Source organism: Herpailurus yagouaroundi, unplaced genomic scaffold (genome assembly GCF_014898765.1).
Source record: "Herpailurus yagouaroundi ecotype Mexico unplaced genomic scaffold, PumYag 248, whole genome shotgun sequence".
Lineage (NCBI taxonomy): Eukaryota > Metazoa > Chordata > Mammalia > Carnivora > Felidae > Herpailurus > Herpailurus yagouaroundi.
Window position 1 is genome coordinate 2,228,275 of NW_024412465.1, and position 9,172 is coordinate 2,237,446.

A 9,172-nucleotide genomic window follows, 5' to 3' on the forward strand; every position below is an offset into this window, starting at 1 on the left:
GAGGAGGAGGGCTCAGGGCTGACTGTGCGCCCTTGCAGATTCCAGAATAACAGGGAAAAAAAGGGCTCAGGGCTGACTGTGCGCCCTTGCAGATTCCAGAATGACAGGGAGAGGGGGTGGCCTCAGAGCTGACTGTATGCCCTCTCCAGTGGCGCCTGTCTCAGCACCTCAGACTGGTCCTCAACTCAGAAGCTCTAAGAACCCCATGTTTTAGGGGACTTGCTATGGGTTTCATGCCTTAGGTATCATTGGTTAAATCATTGGCCATTGGTGATTAAATCCTTGCCCCTGGCGGTTGGGGCCAGGTCTAAAAGCTCCCTTTCCTCCAACTGCACCTTGGTCTTTCTGGAAGCCTGCCCTCATCCCAGGCACATCTAAGGACCCAGGTAGTCACTTGATCAGCAGAAACCCCGGTATGGTTGAAACGGGCTTATTACGAAAACAAAAGATGCCCCAGATGCTCAAGAAATTCCAAACGTTTGGGGAGCTCTGTGCCAGCACCCAGGGATGGAGACCAAACATAGGTTTTTTGTAACATCACAGACCTAAAGGATCACTGAGCAATTTGGGTACCGTATTCGCAAGGATACACGGATCTGGGCTGATTTCAGTCTCGTCCGTGAAGCTAACTCAACAGCGGTTGTATGACAAGGGACGAACCCACGAGCGCCCCGCCCCTGAGCCCCATTCCAGGGCCGCGGGACAGGTTCGGGGCGGACCTTTTGCATGTGCTTCTCGTATCTGGGCGTCCAGGTACCTTCTTCCCAGGAGAGCTGTCCTTTTTTCCACCAGGCATGGTGTCCGTTGAAACACGGTATCTGTGTGTTTTCACGTGTGTGCGGACCCAGTTTATAAGAAGACACTCGCTGGCCCTCACCTACCCCTTTGCTTGAGGCCACTTGCGGAGGGAACACCCAGCTGCGACTGAACACTCAGCCCCACAGCTCCCGTGTTGTCCGTGCATCCCCGTGTCCTTCCCGTCGACAATATTGATTTTAAACTTGTCAAAGGAAAATGAGCACTTGCCTGTCTTTCCAGTAATTTATTTCATAAAGTGTTCTAGGCATCACCCTGGTTACTAATCCACACTTGTTTATGCACGGCTCTGTCTTGCGGAAACAAAACCTTTCGGGTCCTGTTTCTTAGGCAAGTATATATAGTCAAGGCTTTCCGGGTGTTTCGTCAGGTGTTGTGCATATGGTAAATCTAAAGCAAGACTTGATCAGTCTCCTGGTTGAGGAGACTCTGTACTTGGCTTTTTCTTCTCGGGCAGGAAGCACTTGCAAAGAGGGTTATTGAAATATGAGAAGGTTCTTAGAACGCGTCCGGCTCCTTTCTCTCTGATGCAGTGTGGGTGCAGAAGTCTAGTGAGCCAAGTTCAGGGGCATTTCATATGACTGTTAAGTCCCCAGAGAGATTCACGGTTGCAGTCGGGAACGTTTTATGCTGTGGGTGTCATCAAATTAATTAGCTACAGTGGTAGGGATAGAAAGCAGTGAAAAACAAGCAGCGTAAAAGGAGGAAATTAGGTTAAAGCGTTAGTTACCGTTTTACCAGGAGAATATGCCTAGCAGAGCTGACGTTACACAAGTTCTCAAACGATTATTTCTGAGTTATGTAGCAGTTATTCTTTTGTGCCAAAAATTAGCCAAGGTGGTGCCTTCCCCAAAAAGTCCCTGTGTCCCGTCCTCAACACTCTAATGAGTGCTCATCGGGTGCGTGCTGGGTACTCTCAGAGACCCTGTGATGTGAGGTCATCTGCCCCGGCGTCCACAGCGCTCGGCCATCTGCAGGCTCCACACCACCAGGCAGGTTGAGGGACAAGCTGGGAGTCGCCCCCAGGCCCTCTGCGTGGGGGAGCTCTCCATTCGACTTTCTAGCCCTAGCCGCTAAGATGCGCGTCTGCGGGGCAAAATAAAAACGACAGCATCATTTACACGTCACTTCTGGGCTTGACGTTTATTTCACGTGAATCCTGAGATCGATTCCAAGAAGCAGACCAGTCAGTACTTTGCACGTTTTAGTTGTCTTGTTTATGTTAAAAGCTGAATTTCAGGGGGGTTTTTTTGTAATTCTTTTTGAAAATTTTTAAAAATGTTTTATTTTATTTTGGAGAGAGAGAGACAGAGCATGAGCAGTGCAAGGGCAGGGAGAGAGAGGGAGACACAGAATCCGATGCACACTGCAGGCTGCAGGCTCTGAGCTGTCAGCACAGAGCCTGACACGGGGCCCGAACCCACAGACCGCAAGATCGTGACCTGAGCCGGAGTTGGGTGCTTCACCAACTGAGCCAGCCAGGTGCCCCTCTTTTATTCCTTTTTAATTTTGTTTTGTTTTCGAGAAGGTTCTGCACATTAAGCGTTCATACACCTAAACGGTAAGAATCTCTCTCTCTTTCTCTCTCTCTCATTTTACTGTATGTGGTCTTCATCCCCAAAGTCTTCAGAGAGGCGTGGGCTGTCAGGATGTTGCTGCGTGAAAAACTTACTTACCTCCCGAAACGATGGGAAGCAAGCGTATGCTTTTGGCATCAAATTTAAAATTGATTTGGTGGCCAGTTGAGCTCTGCCACGCGCTCTGTCTTTTGGGTGATAGGATGTTCCTTAGTCAGTCTCCACTCCCGGCTCCTCTGGGAGAGGCATAGCCGTGCTGGAGCCCCTTCTGGGGGTGAGAAGAGTCTCTGTGCCACCGTCGGCCACCTCCAGGGGCCTTCGGGACCTGCCCGCCTCCAACATCCCTGGCCCGGCCTCAAGACCACTGCCTCCTCCTGTCACCCACAACCACTCAGCACACATACAATGGTGTCAGTATCATTTAATGCCTCCTGCAACATGGTTTACCAGGCCCTCCCTTATTTCATTCAAAAAAAAAAAAAAAGTCAACTATCTCGAATATTCACAGCTACTATCCTTTTATTTCTTCTGTTGCACTGAACCTATGTGTGCTTGGTGCCCCTACTGAGTTTCCACAGAGGAGCTTGCTTGCTTTTCCAAATTCCACTGTCGGGGAGGAAACACATTTCCTATACTCCCTTAGGTTCTGTGCGGGGTGCCTGTAAATTAAACTGACAAGAGACATTAGTAAGAGACAAGACAGATTTTTATTCACATATGGAGGCAGCAGTTCAGAGAAAAATGTGATTCAAGGAGGCAGCTAAAATCTAGGGCTTCTATACCATCTTAATAGGGGTTCGAGGGAGACAGAGGGACACTTTCAGGAGGACAAATGAGTCTCGGGAAAAATAAATGGGCCCTTGGAACGGGGAGAAGATGTGGTAGCTTTGTGGCAATGTCATAATGTTTAGGCGCTTTCTTATCCAGGTGCTGACCTGTGCTCACTTCTCTTCAGCAGCAAGAGTCAACTTTCCCTGGTTGTAAAACTCCCAGGGGGGGCCATGGATGAGGGTCGAATTCTTTAGGGAGCCTGTGCTTTTAGAAAGATAAGGAGAATTCAGAAAAAGCATCTTCCCGCCGCCGTTGACACTCCCTTGTCCTCAGTTCCACGTAACTGTAGTCACCGCACCGTGTTCTGCACTTTCCTGACCCTCACAGGGTCCCTGTTTTCCTTTTCCAGCCGCCTCGTTGTCATTCACTTCCTCCCTCCCTCCGCTGAATGCTCAGCATCTCGCTGGCCGCACCGCCTGCCCTCTGCTTGCTGAGCTCCTGTGGTCTCCTCACTTGGGAATAGTCCTGTGTCTGGACTTCATCCCGGACCGCATCCTGTCTTCATCCCGGGCCACCACCCCATGGCCTTCTGCCACCACCACATCAGGCACTGGGATCCCATGTAGCCACATTTTTGCCTTCTCTGTCTCACCTTCAGGTCTGCCTACCCTCCAGCCCACCAGCGCGTCTCCTTATGGGACCTACTGTTTCCCTCCTGCGTCTTCCCAGCCCCCTTCCACCCACGTGGCCCCACTGTCCTGCAGGTAGAGTCCAGACATCCCATCCGTGACGTCCTCCATGCTAAGGACCTCACACATGCCCCGCTCTTCTTTCCAGACCTTCTATGACATCGCCCCCAGTGGGAGCGCCTCTCAATAAAAACAGGAGCACGTTTCTGTCTTCACTTTGGACTGAGTGACGCAGCCATTCGTAGATTTTTGCAGTTGTCATTACCAAACGGGTGTAGAATACTTCTCTCACAGCACCACGCAGGATTCACAACCCTAATTACCTGGTATTCAGTGTGATTCATGGGACAACAGAGAGATGTAATCTCCCTGGACGGCGAATACCACGTTGTGTCCCACGCACACGTCTGCCGCGATCGAGTGACTGGGTGTTCGTCTCCGTTTCAGAGTCAACTATTGTCAGTAATTGCTCTTGGTGTTGGCCCGGCACCGTCCGATCGGCTGAACTGAATAAACAAAAGTCGTGGCAGCACCATCGTCCCTCGCAGTTAGAGAGACCGTGCACGCAGGAGGAGCTCCGCGCTCCGTGTACATGTGATGTTTCTGTGCAGTGTTGTTGCAGGTCACTCCCGGGAAACACATCGCTAAGCAGCTGATTTTTTTCTCGGTGTTTAGATTCACGCACGCAGACGCATATGTCAAACCCAGCGTAAACCGCAAAGTGGTATGCCCGGAGCGACTTTTGTTCCCGTGATTTGCGACATTACTGGAGGGGCTCCTTCCCAATTGAGACCTATCACGTGGTTGTGCCACCACAGCTGCCTAGCGGGTCCCTCCGTTCTGTGTGTGATTGTGCGTGAGGCTGTGGGATCTTCACGTACCAGCAATTTCCGAGAATGATAGCTCTCATTAGCCACAACACCACTTGGAGGCTAACCTGTCTGCATAAAGCCACCTCGCTCCTAGGGAAAATTGGACACGAGATCAGATGTTTGAAAGGACGGCATTGTATCTGGCATTTCTGAAAAACGAACTAAGCAGTTGGGCAGAGAAGTAATTCTTACCAGACATCAGCAGCAGTGTGGACGGGGAGGGCACCCATCACTCCCAGAAGTCATGCTAGAACAATGACAGCCATCGTGGTCCTGCAGATTCCTCCCTGAACCCCTGCCTTTCCAGTGTTTCTCACTACTGTGATAGTGCTCTGACTCCCTGTCCTGTCCCACACGCCTCCACCACTGCGGCGTGAAAGGGAAACCAGTCAGCCTGGCCACTCTGTGCTCCTAGGGGAGTAGGTCATCTTGAGTGGCTGAGGGCTGTGGCATTTTTACCTCTGAATCCCTGTGCCCTGGGAACCCCATCCCAGGCCAACAAGGACAGCTGTCCACCCGCTGAAGTCCAGACGTGGCAACAGCTTTGTGCAAACTATCCATGAGAGGATCCCAGTGCTGGGGGGGTGCAGGGGGCCTTGGACTAGTTATTCTGGAACGCTCTCCTGCTTCTGGACATCTGCAGCCCCATCACGTATCTTGTCCATCAGTGGGTTGAATGTGCAATACCTCCTTGTTTTCGACAGCAGAGCATCGTCCCCTAGGTGAGGGCACAAGGAAGCTGGGGGTGAACGTTGCCCAAATAAACCAGATTGCCCATTGGGATGGGAATTTCTCGCCAGGTTCCTTTGTGTAAGCTGTCACCTAATTAGCATATAGTGTTCCTTGATACTTGGGGGAGGAATATGTGATTTATCTGATTAGGTGAACACGTCGTCGCATAGCTAAGTATACTTGCAAAGCCTTCCCTGTGACTTGTGAGGCTTGACCTAGGGCTAGTCGCCTGTAGCCTTTGGGGTCATTGCTCACAACTCTGGACACGGCATTGCTCGGCGCCCTCTCCCAGGACTCAGATACGGAGCCAGGAAGGACGTGGCCCCACGCTCATCAGGGAGCACACACAATCCTGTTCCCCTCAGGGCAGGACCATGGTCTCCTTTCGCCTGCCGCCTGTCCACGGGGCTCTGCCCTCACCTCCTGCAGGCCTTATCTGGTCCTTGCAGGTGGCTCCCACATGTCAGAGCCTACAAGGAGGCTGCATCGAACCCTCTGACACTTGAAATCTCTGCGTCCGCAGCATCTCTGTGACTCCAGCCAGAGGAAGTGTCCTGCTTTTTAGGGAACACCTGGTTAGATCAGACCCACCCATTCCACCCAGGACACCCGCCCTATCTTTAGGTCCAGAACCTGAATCCTGTCTGCAGATCCCCTTTGCCATTTGAGGGGCCACAGTCCCAGGTTCCCGTCAGTTAGGCATGGACACCTTTGGGGGCCATCCTGCCCTCCGCCGTGTCTATGCTTCATTTCAGTTTTCCCACTTATACAATGCAGATGGGACTATGCGGGTGTGTTAGGGGTATCGTGGGTGGCTCAGTCGATTGAGCGTCTGACTTCAGCTCAGGTCGTGATGTCACGGTCTGTGAGTTCGAGGCCCGCTTCGGGCTCTGTGCTGACAGCTCGGAGCCTGGAGCCTGCTTCGGATTCTGTGTCTCCCTCTCTCTCTGCCCCTCCCCTGCTCGTGCTTGCTCTCTGTTTCCCTCAAAAACAAATACACATTAAAACAAAATCATAGGGGCGCCTGGGTGGCTCAGTCGGTTGAGCGTCAGACTTCGGCTCAGGTCATGATCTCGCGAGATCTCGTGTGATCTCGCGTGAGTTCGAGCCCCGCATGGGCTCTGTGCTGACAGCTCGGAGCCTGGAGCCTGCTTCGGATTCTGTGTCTCCGTCTCTCTCTGCCTCTCCCTGCTTGTGCTCTGTCTCTCCGTCTCTTTTTCTCTTTCTCTCTCAAAAATACATAAACGTTAAAAGAAATTTTTTGAAAAGGATGTGTCGAAATCACATTGGCATCAGGAATACAGCAACTCCGAGCCCCTTGGGCTTGGGCTTTCTCCCACGGCTCCTTCTCTGCTGGTTCTCGATGGTTGTCTAGGGGTTCAGATACCTCATTCCTCCAGGGTCCTGTTGCTGACCCACTAGTGCTCGCCCCCAGGTCCTGAGGTGCTGCTGGTCAGGAGAAGGCTGGTGTCGCACTCGGAGGACTGGTTCTAGCGCATTCGACTGCTAATTCAGTCTGGGCGACGCGTGGCTGAGCGAGAGTCTGAGCTCCTAACTGCCACCTGTTACTACAGGGGAGAGACTGCTTCAGAAGCTGAAAAGGTCAAAACTTGCAAGGTAAACCCTGTGGAAGGTCCAGGGGGTTCTCCTACAAGTGCCTCGGGCAGAGGCGGGAGGCCTGTGTCAGGTGCTGAGTGTCCTCTGCCCGGTCTTAGAGAAGCAGAACACCCAAGGGTGGTTCTGTGATTACGCCTACAGCTGTCAACAGGATTTGGGTCCCCTCGGAATCTTAGCAAGAAATACTCCCCCACATGCCATTTGCAGACCCCAGGAAGAGCCTTGGAGAGGTGGGGCTTGCCTTTTATACTCCGGAGAGTTTCTCCTGACCTGTATGGAGCCAGAACCCCTCTGTTCGCCACCCGACTTCGGGGCTGGGACGCCTTCTCCACGGCATCCTCTGGGCTGTGCCCAGCACCGCCTACTCCGTGTGCCAGCATTGAGACGACGTTTGCATTCTCTTCTCTAAAGAACAGGGAAGGACAGGACAGGTCAGCTCTCTGGTGACCTAACCGTGTGGCCCTGTGGCTCCTTTTGTGCTGGACGCTCGGTGGAGCCCACACCTGAGCGGGCAGGGGAGGGAGGGTGGGCGTCCCAGGGCTCCTTACCTTTTCGCTCACTCTCTTTCCTAATGAAACACAACGTACTTCCTCCGTGGTGTGACAGCCGGCTTGGGCTGCCCGAGCAAACCCCACACGCTGGGCGGCTTGAGCAACGGCGTTTGTGGTCTCTTCCACTTCTGGCAGCTGGGGGTTCAAGATCAGGGAGCCAGCGGGGTCGACAGTGGTAGGCGTAATCACAGAACCACACTGGGTTTCCTGCTTCTCTAGGAAGCCTCTGTAAGAATCCTCCAGGATCCTTCGTCCTCACGTGCCTTTTCCTCTGAGCGTGGGAGTGGGGAGCAGAGCGATGTCTCTTCCTCTTCTTATGAGCACACCAATCCTGTCTGATTAGGGCCCCCACGGCCCATTTAACCTTAAACCCCCCCAAGCCCCCTGTCTGCAAACACAGTCATGAACTGGGAATTAGTGTTCACCGTGAATTTGGTGGAGGTCAGCTAAGCCCACGCACACCATGTTTTGGCATACTCGTTATGTCGATGCATCGTCTTCAGGAGGCTGATGTCCAAAGAGGTTAGCTTTTAACGTGTGAAACCAACAATGGCCCAGATGACCCCTGTGTATCCTGAGTATCGTGCAAAGGGGCGACGAATACCGGAGCGATTTTGCACATTTATTTGTATTATGCATAAAGTAGGAAACGGAAAAAGAGGATTCTGTTGACGGTCTAGAAACTACTGAGACTTCTTTTATCAACGTTAAAACTCCCTTTGAGAGCTTTGCTGGACTTTTCAGTGGTCCCTGACAAATTTGGTGGACACAGGATCTGTGTTATTAAAAGAACATCACACAAAGGTTTCTGAGCTATTTCAGAGTCCTTTGCTCAACAGTTAATTTGCATGCGTACGCTCTAAAACGGACCCTGAGTGCCTTACAACGTACTTTTCCTGAATAAGAGGAGAGAGAATTTCTCAGGAAGCCTCCCACACGTACCTGTGACCACCACGTTACTACAGCCTACATTTCTTTAAAGGTTTCTCAAAAGGTGAAGGAGTCCATGTAGTGGTGGTGTCAATTCATGTACGTACCTTACGACTCTAGAGGATTTGGCTACGGATATGTTTATGCGAGTACTGGTTTTGTTCTTTGATTTCCAGACCAACATTAATTGAAGAAGATAGTATGCAAGGTATTTGTCAAAGTACTTGTGAGGTGTATCTGAGTCAGACACTGTTTCCTAGGGACCACACCAGAGCTAGAATCTGCTTCACCTACAGGGAGGGGTATGGCTGTTTGGGTAGGTAGGTAGGTAGGTAGAGAGAGAGAGAGACAGACAGACAGACAGAGAGGGAGAGAGAGAGGGATGGATGATTGATAGACATGATAGGTAGTTAAGTAGATAGATGGATGATGGATAGATGATGGATAGACAGCTGATGGATGATGGATGGTTGGTAGATATACAGATGGATGGATGGGTAAGATGATAAGTAGATAGACAGACAAGATAGATGGGTAGGTGCATGGGTGGATAGATAGATAGATAGATAAATAGATAGATAGATAGATAGATAGATAGATAGATAGATAGATAGGAT

General features: G+C 51.4%; 1 protein-coding gene across 2 annotated transcripts in view; it reads left to right on the forward strand.

Annotated features, from left to right (window-relative positions):
* The window catches only part of PUDP (pseudouridine 5'-phosphatase), a 472,480-nt gene that overhangs the window by 64,206 nt on the left and 399,102 nt on the right, over positions 1-9,172 (forward strand). The gene's annotated exons all lie outside the window — the stretch shown is intronic.